Consider the following 13,759-nt stretch of genomic DNA (forward strand, 5'->3'; position numbering starts at 1 on the left):
TACAGGGTGGAGGTCTGTTGTGTTCTCTGATGCAAACTGGTTGTGCCTCGGTGTGAGTGGTGGTCGTGAGCTGAGGGTCTGCAACCAACCTGTCTGCGTGTTACACACCTTGGACCTACACCTGGATTTACACCGAGCGAGGTGTCGCAGTGGTCAGCACAATGGACTCGCATTCGGGAGGACGACGGTTCAAACCCATGTCCGGCCATCCTGATTCACGTTTTCCGTTATTTCCCTAAATCGCTTCAGGAAAATGCCGGGATAGTTTCTCTGAAAGGGCATGGTCGACTTCCTTCTCATCCTTCCATAATCCGATGAGACCGGTGACTTCGATGTTTGGTCCCTTCTCCCAAATCAATCAACCAGCCTGGAGCTATGGTCTGGGAAGCGATTTCGTATGACAGCACGAGCACTATCGGGGTTATCCCACTCACACTGACTGCAAATTCGTACGTCAGACTGTCGATTCGACGAGTTGTGCCTCCATTCACGAACAGCTTTCTGCAGAGCGTTGTCCAACGGGCTAACGCTCGCCCACATAGCACTGTTGTAACCCAATATGCTGTACAGCGTTGACATGCTGCCTCGGCCTACACCGTCACCAGACCTGTCTCCAATCGACCACATGTGAGACACCATCGAACGAAACTCCAGCGTTAACCAACACCAGCGTTAACCGTTCCCTTATCGATCGATCGAGTGCAAGAGACACGGACGAAACTAACATCCAGCACTGGTACGACAAAATGGACGCATGTTTTTCATTAATCTGCGTTAACTATTTCTCGATGTTGCGATCTTTCTTCAAAGACAAAGAGAGAGGAATAAAACTTGGTCCTTTGCATCGTCGTGACAACCACCGCTGTCAAGATACGGTAACAGTGACAAGAGGAAGGTCACGCAGAGACTGCACTCACCAGAAACGTCCCTCGCCGCGGCCGCCCGTGCACTGCTGGTGCTTGGGCTGGCGCTGGTGCCTATGAGCCCCGAGTGCCGCCCCCCACGTGCTCCGCCCTCCACCCCTCGGTCCCCACCGCCACCGCCGCCGCCTCTCCAAGCGGCTGACGTGCCAACTACTCCTGCTCGACGCCTCACAAGGCGGACGCCGGGGTCACGTGACCGTGACGGAGCGTAATGACTTCGCCGATAAAATCTGCCCGAAAGTCCAAACAAGTTTTGCTCTTAAATACACTCCTGGTCATTAAAATTGCTACACCACGAAGATGACGTGCTACAGACGTGAAATTTAACCGACAGGAAGAAGATGCCGCGATGTGCAAATGATTAGCTTTACAGATCATTCACACAAGTTTCGCGCCGGTGGCGACACCTACAACGTGCTGACATGAGGAAAGTTTCCAAGCGATTTCTCATACACAAACAGCAGGTGACCGGCGTTGCCTGGTGAAACGTTGTTGTGATGCCTCGTGTAAGGAGGAGAAATGCATACCATCACGTTTCGGACTCTGATAAAGGTTGGGTTGTAGCCAATCGCGATAGCGGTTTATCGTATCGCGACATTACTGCTCGCGTTCGTCGAGATCCAATGATTGTTAGCATAATATGGAATCGGTGGGTTCAGGAGGATAATACAGAACGCCGTGTTGGATCCCAATGGCCTCGTATCACTAGCAATCGAGATTACAGGCATCTTACCTTCATGGCTGTAACGGATCGTGCAGTCACGTCTCGATCCCCGAGTCAACAGATGGGGACGTTTCCAAGACAACAACCATCTGCACGAACAGTTCGACGACGTTTGCAGCAGCATGGGCAATCAGCTCGAAGACCGTGGCTGTGGTTACCCTTGACGCTGCATCACAGACAGGAGCGCCTGCGATGGTGTACTCAACGACTAACCTGGGTGCACGATTGGCAAAACGTCATTTTTTCGGATAAATCCAGGTTCTGTTTACAGCATCATGATGGTCGCATCCGTGTTTGGCGACACCGCGGTGAACGCACATTGTAAGCGTGTATTCGTCATTCCCATACTGGCGTATCACCCGGCATGATGGTTGGGGTGCCATTGGTTACACGTCTCTGTCACCTCTAGTTCGCATTGACGGCACTGAACAGTGGACGGTGCATTCCCGATGTTTTATGGCCCGTGGCTCTAACCTTCATTCGATCCCTGCAAAACCCTACATTTCAGCAGGATAATGCACGACCGCATGTTGCAGGTCCTGTACAGGCCTTTCTGGATACAGAAAATGGTCGGCTGCTGCCCTGGCCAGCACATTCTCCAGATCTCTCACCAATTCAAAACGTCTGGTCCATGGTGGACGATCAACTGGCTCGTCACAATGTGCCAGTCACTACTCTTAATGAACTGTGGTATTGTGTTGAAGCTGCATGGGCAGCTGTACCTGTGCACGCCATCCAAGCTCTGTTTGACTCAATACCCAGGCGTATCAAGGTCGTTATTACGGGCAGAGGTGGTTGTTCTGGGTACTGATTTCTCAGGATGTATGCACCCAAACTGGGAGAAAATGTAATCACATGTCAGTTCTAGTATTATATTTGTCCAATGAATACCCGTTTATCATCTGCATTTCTTCTTGGTGTAGCAATTTTAAAGGCCAGTAGTGTAAAAACCGTAAGCGAACTGAACAGTCCAGTCAGTGACGTAGTCACGTAGTCACCGTGCTGAAGATTGCACATACAAGGCCGAAATACTGAATTCGGTCTTCCAGAACTGTTCCACCACGGAAGGCGGTAAAACAGTTCCTTCTTTCAATCACTACATCAACGAGGAAGTGGCAGATATTGTGATACGTGATCGTGGAACGGAAGAACAGCTACAATCGATAGGTGGTCGAAACGCATCTGTCCGACACGACACCTACGAGTTATACAGAGATTATGTGAAAGAACGTCCTCCCCTTGTAGCAGCAGCGTATCGTGGGTCGCTGGAGCACTGAAGGGCACACGGTGACTGGAAGAAATCGCGGGGCATTCCGCTATACGAGAAGGGTCGTAGGACCGATGCACGTAATTATAGGCCTATACAGCTGACGCAGATCTGTTGCAGCACAAGCTGCGACGTAGTCGCGAATTGAACAGCGACCCGAAATTAGAATAAATTTCCATGCATTCACGTCTACGGTCATAAATTTTTTGTCACCAGACTGTCGGTTTCGTTCTATAATGACCATCTTCAGATCTGTTTTATTGAAACATTTGCTAATATACTGGAGCCATAACAGCAAAGTCAAATGCTAAACACAAAATCAGCGCCAGCGTCATCAAACGTGTATAAATAACAGTATATACAAGAGCCATCTCGTCAGCAGCACTATTGTTCAAAGCGAACTGCCCAGATTGCTTTGAACAGAAGTGCTTTTGATTACTCTTGTATATACTGTTATTTATATACCACTGGGCAGTTTGGTTTGAAACAGTGGGGCTGCTGACGAGATGGTTCTTGTATATATCATTATTTATACGCATTTGACGATGCTGCCGCTGCGTTTGTGTTTAGCATTTGACGATGTATATTAGGACGTGTTTTTATAAAATAGACCTGAAGATGGTCATTACAGACCGAAACCGATAGTGTGATGACAAAAAATTTGCGACCAGAGACGTGAATAAATTTAGATCTCTTGTAGAGTTATGGAACGTGTTCCAGGCTCAAGTATTACGTTGTTTTCGAAGAACAGATATCTCCTCTATAAAATTCAACGCCGTCTTGCGAAATTCAGTTCGCTGTGTACTTCTGTGAGAGCCACACGGCTGTACACACCAGCGTTCAAGTTGACGCCGTCCCACACTGCCCTTTAGCGGGAAATGAGTTCACCGAGTATCTGACCAGATTTCCAGATTTGTGACTGGATTCAATACTTCCTCGCAGACAGAACTCAGTGTGTCGCCCTCAACGGAATAAAATCGAAAGATGTAAAGGTAAATTCCAGAATTGCCCAAGAAAGTGTAATAGGACCGTTACTGTTTACATTGTATATAAATGTTCTAGTAAGAAACATCAGAAGCTCTATAAGACTGTTCGCACACGATCCGGTTGTCTATAAGAAAGCAGCAGCGCCAAAACACAATATCACTTTCCGGAATAGCCTACAGAACATTCATGAATGGTGCAGGCTCTGGCAGTGACCTTGAACGTATATAAGTGTACCGTACTGCGTATACACAGGGAAAGAAATCCATTACTGTACGACAACACTGATGACAAGTTGTTGGAAACAGTGTCAACCGTAAGATACCTAGGAGTAAGAGAGCCACCTTAAGTGAAATGATCGCGTAAAACAAATAGTACGAAAAGCTGATGGCAGACTGAGATTCACAGCGTGAATCTTAAGGAAATGTAACTCGTTCACGCTTTTTTGTACACTGCTTGTCAATGTGCGACTCTTACGCGGTAGGAATGATAGAAGAGTTGGAGAAGATCCAACGGAGAGCGGCGCGTTTCGCCACGGTATCTTCTGGTCGGCGCGGGGCGCCTAGCGAACTCCGCTGGCAGACGCTGAAAGAGGTGCGTTGTGCACACGGATATACTGTATTACTGCGGTCGAAATTCCGAGAGAGTGCGTACCAGGAAGTCTAGGAGAACATGCTACGTCCTCCCAAAAGCATCTTGCGAAATGACCACAGCGAGAAAACCCGGGGAATTAGAGCTAGTACTTAATTTTACCGACATTCAGTCTTCCAAAGCGCCGTTCGCAAATGGAAAATGGAAAGAAGAATGTCCTGATAAATTAATGATGAGTGACAGGGGATGGGGAGCATTCCACGATAACGACTTTTCTTTTCCTCTCGGCTGAGGTACATTAGCAATAAACAATTTTTAAATACTGATAGTTTATACGGAATAATATTCACGTAAATAAGATTCTTTCAAATATTAAACATTTTAAAATTTGTGATTCAGATAAAACGTAATGCCCTGAGAATTACATGCTTTCCAGAACAATCGCACCCCGCAGAAGTACCCTCCGCTAGACACTGTCAGGTTACTTGCAGAGTGGAGACGTACATGTGGATGTAGAGGTAGATCGCACTACGTGAAACACTTACTAGTCGAGCGTAAGGCGCGTAAAAAGCGTCCCACAGTTTCCTGGTGGAGAGGCAGGAGGTGACCCTGAGTGTATTTGGCAGCGTCGACCCCGAGATAACCTCTTGCTTGAACAGTGTTTTCCTCGAAGCGATTGTGCGTCGTATTGGCTGAACGACTGCTTCCCGTTTTCTATTCTGCTTGCGCCACGGTAATTTAGATTTCCTGCTACTTCTGATTCCTACTGTCGATGACATTGGTAATCACAATTTTGTGACACGTTCCTAGGTACACACGCAAAATAATGAAAGATCAGTATCATAATAATTCCGATTTGAATCTGTACTGATGCAAAATTTCTCCCAGACGACGAATTAAATATAACTCAAACACCTCCAATCTACCCGAGACTACAAGGCTTGCGGTTGAGCCGTCACAGAGAAACAAAATTTAGAGTCAATTACTTTTGCAAAACAACTGTATCGTAGAACCACTAGAACCCGCAGAAACGAGATTTATTCGCAGACGACTAATTCGGTGAAGCGAATCTGATAGATTTTGAAAAAAGAACGTACTTCGTAGCACATGAAGAAAGAAAATGAAGAGCTTACGAAAACTTTAAGACAGCCAGAGAGCCACTTACTGTGAACAGTGGAGTGATATGGTCATTCTGAACAAAATCGGCAGCAAAACAACTCTAACGACAACATTTCAAATACATATGGCAACGTCACAAGTAAAAGATGAAGATGTGACTTCTGAAATTTTCCCGGCGTATTTCTTCTTCCAATAATTTCCGGGTATGCAGCCGGATCCCGTCGACACTCTGCCACGATATTTCGGCCCAGAGACGTCCGGCCATCATCAGGGGAGTACACAACTACTGAAGAGCCCAGGTGCAGTCGCCGTATTTATGCCGAATCTCGAGCATACTTCGCTCCTACACCTACCTCACTGCCTTTAACGGATTTCATCAGTTCCATTGAGGAAGCCATTAGACGTCTCCCTCTGGATTCTGCAGACGAAATTCGACGTGAATCTTGCCGAACGTTGTTGAAATGTGCGCCACAACGGAGTAACATCTCGCCAGCTGAAAGAGCTGCTCTCCGCAGCCTGAGAGAAGATACTAGCACAGTCGTACTGCCTGCGGATAAGGGTAACGCCACAGTTCTTCTGACAAGAGAAGCCTACAACGAGAAGATATATTGTCAGCTAAATGATTCTACGTACCGTAGAATTGAAAAGGACCCAACAAGCCGAATATCAAGGAAAACTACTACCCTTTTGAACGACTGTTCTCTACCTGAACAAGTTATCAAGAGACTGAGACCACACAATGCAGTACCACCAAGACTCTACGGTCTTCCGAAGATACACAAGGATGGTGCCCCACTACGATTAATAGTGAGTAATCTTGGTGCTGCGACCTATTCTACAGCAAAATATCTGGCCTCATTACTAAAGCCGTATGTGGGTAAGTGTTGCCACCATATACGTAATTCCGAGGATTTTGTCAGTCGCTTGAAGGAAGTTAAGCTTAGCAGCTCGGATTTATTAGTCAGCTTTGATGTTGTCTCACTTTTTACCAAAGTGCCTTTAATGGAATCATTACATCTTATTGGTAACTTATTCAGTGCAGAAATGACGGCCTTGTTTGAACATATACTCTCCTCAACGTACTTTTTATTCAATGACGAATTCTTTGAACAAACAGACGGCGTCGCCATGGGGAGCCCTTTGTCGCCTGTGGTAGCTAATCTCTTTATGGAGGACTTTGAGGAGAAAGCTCTTGAGTCTGCTGTTTTAAAGCCTACGGTCTTCTGGCGGTACGTAGATGATACTTTTGCTGTATGGCCTCATGGCAGACAGGAACTGGAGAAATTCCATCATCACTTAAACTCATTACATGCGAACATCAAATTTACGATGGAGATTGAAAAAGAGGGCACTTTACCATTTCTAGACGTGCTAGTACGCCGTAAAATTGATGGGTCAGGAAACCGACTCACACAGATCTGTATCTCCAGGCGTCAAGCTGCCATCACCCAGCACAAACAGCCGGTGTTCTCAGTACCTTAATACATCGAGTGCATATAATATCGGATGATGAAAACCGCCACGCAGAATTAGAGCTCTTGGAGAAGGTTTTCAAAGAGAATGGCTACACTTCTCGCCAAATAAGGAAGGCCATGCGCAACTATCATAACAAGAAGCAACGCACTGAGGACGCAGATGACGACTATAAATCAACTGCGTTCCTTCCATACGCCAGGAATGTGTCTTCGAAAATAGGCCGATTACAGAAGAAAAATAAAATCAAGGTTATCTTCCGTCCACCAGCAAAGAACCGGGCCCTGGTTGGATCCGTTAAAGACGATTTACAACTGAAGAAAGCAGGCGTCTACAAAATTCCCTGTGAATGTGGCTCTGCATATATTGGCCAGACGACAAGAACTGTCCATGAACGATGTATAGAACATGAAAGATACACCCGTCTGCGGCAACCGTCAAAATCGGCAGTAGCAGAGCACTGTATTTCATTGGGACATTCAATGGAATACAATGGAACAAACAACGACCTCTCGGAACCGTCTGCTTGCATCAGGACTAACAACACGTGTCAATCTGGCCAGGCTACCACTGACTAGACGAATAGTCACGGCTCCTGTGATGTCGTGAGAGAGCTGACTGGAGAATGTAACGGCGCTCTGCTGTCTCCAGTGATGAGGGTAGGTTCTGTCTGTACGCATGTGAGGGACGAGCACTGTATGGTGTAGAGCTGTGAGCAGCCTGTTCAGAGCATTCGCCCACGACACAGAGGTCGGACCCCAGGCTACACGGTGTAGAGGCCAGTCAGTTCCACCTCGCGGTCATATTCCTATTCCTACAGAGTAGCCGCTGTACTGCGCAGAAAGTAGTCCCCGTGATACTGCCATTTATTCGACAGGAAACTGAAATGCATTTCTGCGTGACAATTCAATTCCATGTAAGTCACAGCTGCAAAATACTGACGCGAATTCCTTACAGACGGATGGAAAAACTGGTGGAAACCGACCTCGGGGAAGATCAGTTTGGATTCCGTAGAAATGTTGGAACACGTGAGGCAATACTGACCCTACGACTTATCTTAGAAAAAAGATTAACGAAAGGCAAAAATTACGTTTCTAGCATTTGTAGACTTAGAGAAGCTTTTGGCAATGTTGACTGGAATACTCTCTTTAAAATTCTGAAGGTAGTAAGGGTAAACTACAGGGAGCGAAAGGCTATTTACAATTTGTATAGAAACCAGATGGGAGTTATAAGAATCGAGAGATATGAAAGGGAAGCAGTGGTTCTGAAGGGAGTGAGACAGGGTTGAAACCTCTCCCAGATGCTATTCAATCTATGTATTGAGCAAGCAGTAAAGGAAACAAAAGAAAAGTTGGGAGTAGGCACTAAAATACATGGAGAAGAAATAAAAACTTTGAGGTTTGCCGATGACATTGTAATTCTGTCAGAGACAGCAAAAGACTTCGAAGAGCAGTTTAACGGAATGGACAGTGTCTTGAAAGGAGTGTATAAGATGAACATCAACAAAAGCAAATCGAGGATAATGGAATGTGGTCGAATTAAGTCGGGTGATGCTGAGGGAATTAGATTAGGAAATGAGACACTTAAAGTAGTAAAGGAGTTTTGCTATTTGGGGAGCAAAATAATTGATGATGGTCGAAGTAGAGAGGATATGGCAATGGCAAGGAAAGCGTTTCTGAAGAAGAGATACTTGTTAACATCGAGCATTGATTTAAGTGTCAGGAAGTCGTTTCTGAAAGTATGGAGTGTAGCCATGTATGGAAGCGAAACATCGACGATAAATAGTTTAGACAAGAAGAGAATAGAAGCTTTCGAAATGTGGTGCTACAGAAGAATGCTGAAGATTAGATGGGTAGATCAAATAGATGTACTGAATAGAATTGGGAAGAAGAGGAGTTTGTGGCACAACTTGACTAGAAGAAGGGATTGGTTGGTAGGACATTTTCTAAGGCATCAAGGAATCACCAATTTAGTACTGGAGGGCAGCGTGGAGGGTAAAAATCGTAGAGGGAGACCAAGAAATGAATACACTAAACAGATTCAGAAGGATGTAGGCTGCAGTAGGTACTGCGGGATGGAGAAACTTGCACAGGTTAGAGAGGCATGGAGAGCTGCATCAAATCAGTCTCAGGACTGAAGACCACAACAACAACAACATAAGGCTGTAGCAAAGAAACTTGTTCTTCGGCTGGTCTAGCCAGCAAGATCACCAGGTGTCTCCAACTGAACGCATACGGGACACGATGCAGCGGGAAATGAAGTCGCTCTCCAGGGCCTGCAGGAAGCACTGCCGAAGCGCAAGACGCTTGGGGCAGTCTGTCACAGGATGTCATTCGGCACCTTTGTGATCGTCTGTATGCTGCAATACATGCCTGAGTTGCCAACAGTGATTGGGGACGGGGGTACAGTGTGAAAAGGAGATGCTGCTTGGGCAGCCTTTTGCGTGACACGTGTGTTTCTTTTGGTCCGGATTTGATATCACGTACTCCTACAGTGATGAACAATCTGTCATCTCACTTGTTAATAGAATGAACTTATCCTTGAGGGTGTTTGTTTTCCGGTATTTTATTTATTATAATTTGGTTCTTATCTCGTTCATTGGAATGTAACATGTTATAAATGTCTTCTCCCTCGAAAAATAGCCATTTTTTTTTTTTGAAAGTTCTGCAAGTCCTTTTGCGGAAAAGGGTGACTAAATCGGACCGCTTAGCATGAAATGAATAGTCACTGGCCGTACGAATCAGATTTTCGGATGAAAAGAAAGCATAGAAAATGATTGCACTAACTAGTAAAGCAAATCAGGACCGTTACACGACTAATTTCGTTTATTTTATAAGGTACGCAGGCAGACCGATTAAAGAACAAAAATTTCCAAGCTGATGCCCAGTGTATAATGGTTTACATATTCTCTAATCTTTAACAGCCGCAACCTACACTTTCTTCTTTTAGCAGCAAGAAACCTACTCACGTTTTTCTTGGCATATATCCTCATCTACATACCTACATCTATACTGTGTGATCAAAATTATCCGGACACACCCAAAAACAAACGTTTTTCATATTATGTGCATTGTGTTGCCAGGTACTCCACGTCAGCGACCTCAGTGGTCATTAAACAACCTGAAAGAGCAGAATGGGGCGCTCCGTGGAACTCATGGACTTCGAATGTGGTCAGGTGATTGGGTGTCGCTTGTGTCATACGTCTGTACATGAGATTTCCTGTGCGGCTAGTCCCGGCGGAGGTTCGAGTCCTCCCTCGGGCATGGGTGTGTGTGTTTGTCCTTTGGATAATTTAGGCTAAGTAGTGTGTAAGCTTAGGGACTGATGACCTTGCAGTTAAGTCCCATAAGATTTCACACACATTTGAACACACACACACACACACACACACACACACACACACACATATATATATATAGATTTCCACACGCCTAAACATCCCTGCGTCCACTGTTTCCGATGTGATAGCGAAATGGAAACGTCAAGGGACACGAGCAGCACAAAATCGTACAGGCCGAGTTCGCCTGTTGACTGACAGAGACTGCCGACAGTTAAAGAGGGTCGTTATGTGTAATAGGCAGACATGGATTTATACAGACCACACATCAATTCAAACCGCATCACGATCCACTGCAAGTACTATGACAGGCGGGAGGTGAGAAAACTTGGATTTCATGGTCGAGCGTTTGCTCATAAGCCACACATCACGCCGGTAAATGCCAAATGACGCCTCACTTGGTGTAAGGAGAGTAAACATTGAACGATTGAACAGTGGAAAAACGTTGTGTTGAGTGACGAATCGCCCTACACAATGTGTGGGTATGGCGAACGCCTGGTGAACGTCATCTACCAGTGTGTGTAGTGCCGACAGTAAAATTAGGACACGGTTATGTTATGGTGTGGTCGTGTTTCTCATGGAGGGGGATTGCACCCCTTGTTGTTTTTCGTGGCACTACCACAGCACAGATCTATATTGATGTTCTAAGCACCTTCTTGCTTCCCACTGTTGAAGAACAATTCGGGGATGGCGACTGCATCTTTCAACACAATCGGGCAGCACTTCATAATGCACGACAATAACATCCCTGTGATGGAATGGCCTGCACAGAGTCCTGACCTGAATCCTATAGAACACCTATGGGATGTTTTGGAACGCCGACTTTTTGCCAGGCCTCACCGACCGACATCGATACCTCTCCTCAGTTTAGCACTCCGTGAAGAATGGGCTGCCATTCCCCAAGAAACATTCCAGCACTTGAATGAACGTATGTCTGCGAGAGTGGAAGCTGTCATCAAGGCTAAGGGTGGGCCAACACCATATTGAATTCGAGCATTACCGATGGAGGGCGCCACGAACTTGTAAGTCATTTCGAGCCAGGTGTACATCTGGATCTGTAATCTGCATTTCAGTTTCCGGTGTATTGCGGACGGTATTTCTGGTACCAATATCAGGTCCCCTTACCCTGTTCCATTCGCGAATGGCGCGTGGGAAAAATGATTGTCGGCAAACCTGACTTGTAATTTCCCGGATTTTCTTAAAAAATTGTTCAAATATGTGTGAAATCTTATGGGACTTAACTGCTAAGTCATCAGTCCCTAAGCTTACACTCTACTTAACCAAAATTATTCTAAGGACAAACGCACACACCCATGCCCGAGGGAGGGCTCGGACCTCCGCCATGACCAGCGGCACAGTCCATGACTGCAGCGCCCCAGACCGCTGGGCTAATCCCGCGCGGCGGATTTTCTCGTTGTTGTCATTTCGCGAGACATGTCTTTGGAGGAAGTAATATGTTGGCCAAGTCTCCCCGGAACGTGCTCTCTCGCAGTTTTAACGTAAAACATCTCCGTGATGCACAACTCCTTTCTTGTGGCGTCTGCCGTTCTGCTTTGTCGAGCATTTCCGAAAATCCCTCACACGGACTAAACAATCCCATGACGAAACGCATCGGTCTTTGTTGGGTCTTCTCTCACTGTCTTTCTTTCGCTCTCTCTTTTACTAATCCAACCTAGCTCAACATGTACCTGAAACCACAGTAACTGCATTGCACGACGTGGGGGATTAAGTTCACATGCCAACGGCTCTAATCAATGTGATTGTTTTTCAGGTCATAAAAGTGTTCTTAAGTCTTGGTACCGCACTTCCACACGTTATTGGACAGCTCTAGTAACAATACAAAGTCTCACCCACGAAAGACTTACAGCTCTGAGTTGTGCTACACATCCGAGCTGCGACTCACAGAGATGCACAGTGGCGCCTCACACAGAGCATTCCCAGTTGCCCTGTGAGTTAAAACACCAAGAATCGCTTCTCACTTTTTGGCAAGATCAGTGCGTAATTCGTTTTTTTGTTGGGTGGGGGGGGGGGGGGAAATCATCAACAAGTCTTAGTTGTTGTTGTTGTGGTCTTCAGTCCTGAGACTGGTTTGATGCAGCTCTCCATGCTACTCTATCCTGTGCAAGCTGCTTCATCTCCCAGTAACAACTGCAACCTAAATCCTTCTGAATCTGCTTAGTGTATTCATCTCTTGGTCTCCCTCTACGATTTTTACCCTCCATGCTGCCCTCCAATACTAAGTTGGTGATCCCTTGATGCCTCATAACATGTCCTACCAACCGATCCCTTCTTCTAGTCAAGTCTTAGTTATAATAATATATTTTGCCATGATAAGGGATGACTTACCATGATTATTCCTCGCTGTGGAGGTTTTGGGAGTATGTATGCCTTGTTGGTGATTTGACTGTATATTATCATAAATGAAGAACTCTGATCCCTCCCCCCCGCCCCACGCAAAAGAAACTACACATCGGTCTTGCCAAAAGCCGAGAAGTTTGTTGGTGTTGTAGATCTCAGGAGCACCCACGAATGCTCTCTGTGTGAGGCGACCTGCGCATCTCTCTAAGTCGCAGCTCGATTGTGTATCGCAACTCAAAGCTGTACGTTTCCTGTGGTGTGCGACTTAGAATTTTTATTACTGGGGTCAAGGAAAAATAAAGTGAAGGTGAAAGGCATTTGTTCCTGGCTGTCCTTGCGTTCTTATAGTTGGTATTTTGAATTTTGCACTTTTTAATAACGATAAACTTAGCCATGATAATGGATGACTCGCCATGATTATTCCTTGCTGTGGAGGTATTGAGAGTATTGGCGGTGTGGGACTTAGGATTTTCGTGCCTCAGCAGCCCTAGCTTTGCTGCCGGTCGGCGGTGATTTGAGGCTGAAGCCGGACGTGAAATCAGCAGATAAGGGGTCAGTTTTCAGGCCACTCATTTTCAATGAAACACTTTAGCTTTCAACAGCTATCTCAATTATTGTTGTAATGGGCAAGAAACCACAGATTACCAGGGCTGAGCCGGCCGCGGTTCTAGGCGCTACAGTCTGGAACCGCGCGACCGCTACTGTCGCAGGTTCGAATTCTGCCTCGGGCATGGATGTGTGTGATGTCCATAGGTTAGTTAGGTTTAAGTAGTTCCAGGGGACTGATGACCTCAGAAGTTAAGTCCCATAGTGCTTAGAGCCATTTGAAACATTTGAACCAGCGCTGGCACTGTTTTCCACTTACAAAAAATTGGTTCTAATGGCTCTGAGCACTATGCAACTTATGAGGTCTTCAGCCGCCTAGAACTTAGAACTAATTAAACCTAACTAACCTAAGGACATCACACACATCCATGCCCGAG

General features: G+C 45.9%; 1 protein-coding gene across 1 annotated transcript in view; it reads right to left on the bottom strand.

Moving 5' to 3' along the window:
* LOC126425085 (speckle-type POZ protein-like) overlaps positions 1-976 on the bottom strand; it is a 71,742-nt gene extending 70,766 nt beyond the window's left edge. The window contains exon 1 of the mRNA XM_050087999.1: positions 918-976. The gene's annotated coding sequence lies outside the window, so the exon portion shown is untranslated. The remainder of the gene's footprint in view (positions 1-917) is intronic.
* Positions 977-13,759: the final 12,783 nt, after the last annotated feature.

This window comes from Schistocerca serialis, chromosome 10 (genome assembly GCF_023864345.2).
Source record: "Schistocerca serialis cubense isolate TAMUIC-IGC-003099 chromosome 10, iqSchSeri2.2, whole genome shotgun sequence".
Taxonomy (NCBI): domain Eukaryota; kingdom Metazoa; phylum Arthropoda; class Insecta; order Orthoptera; family Acrididae; genus Schistocerca; species Schistocerca serialis.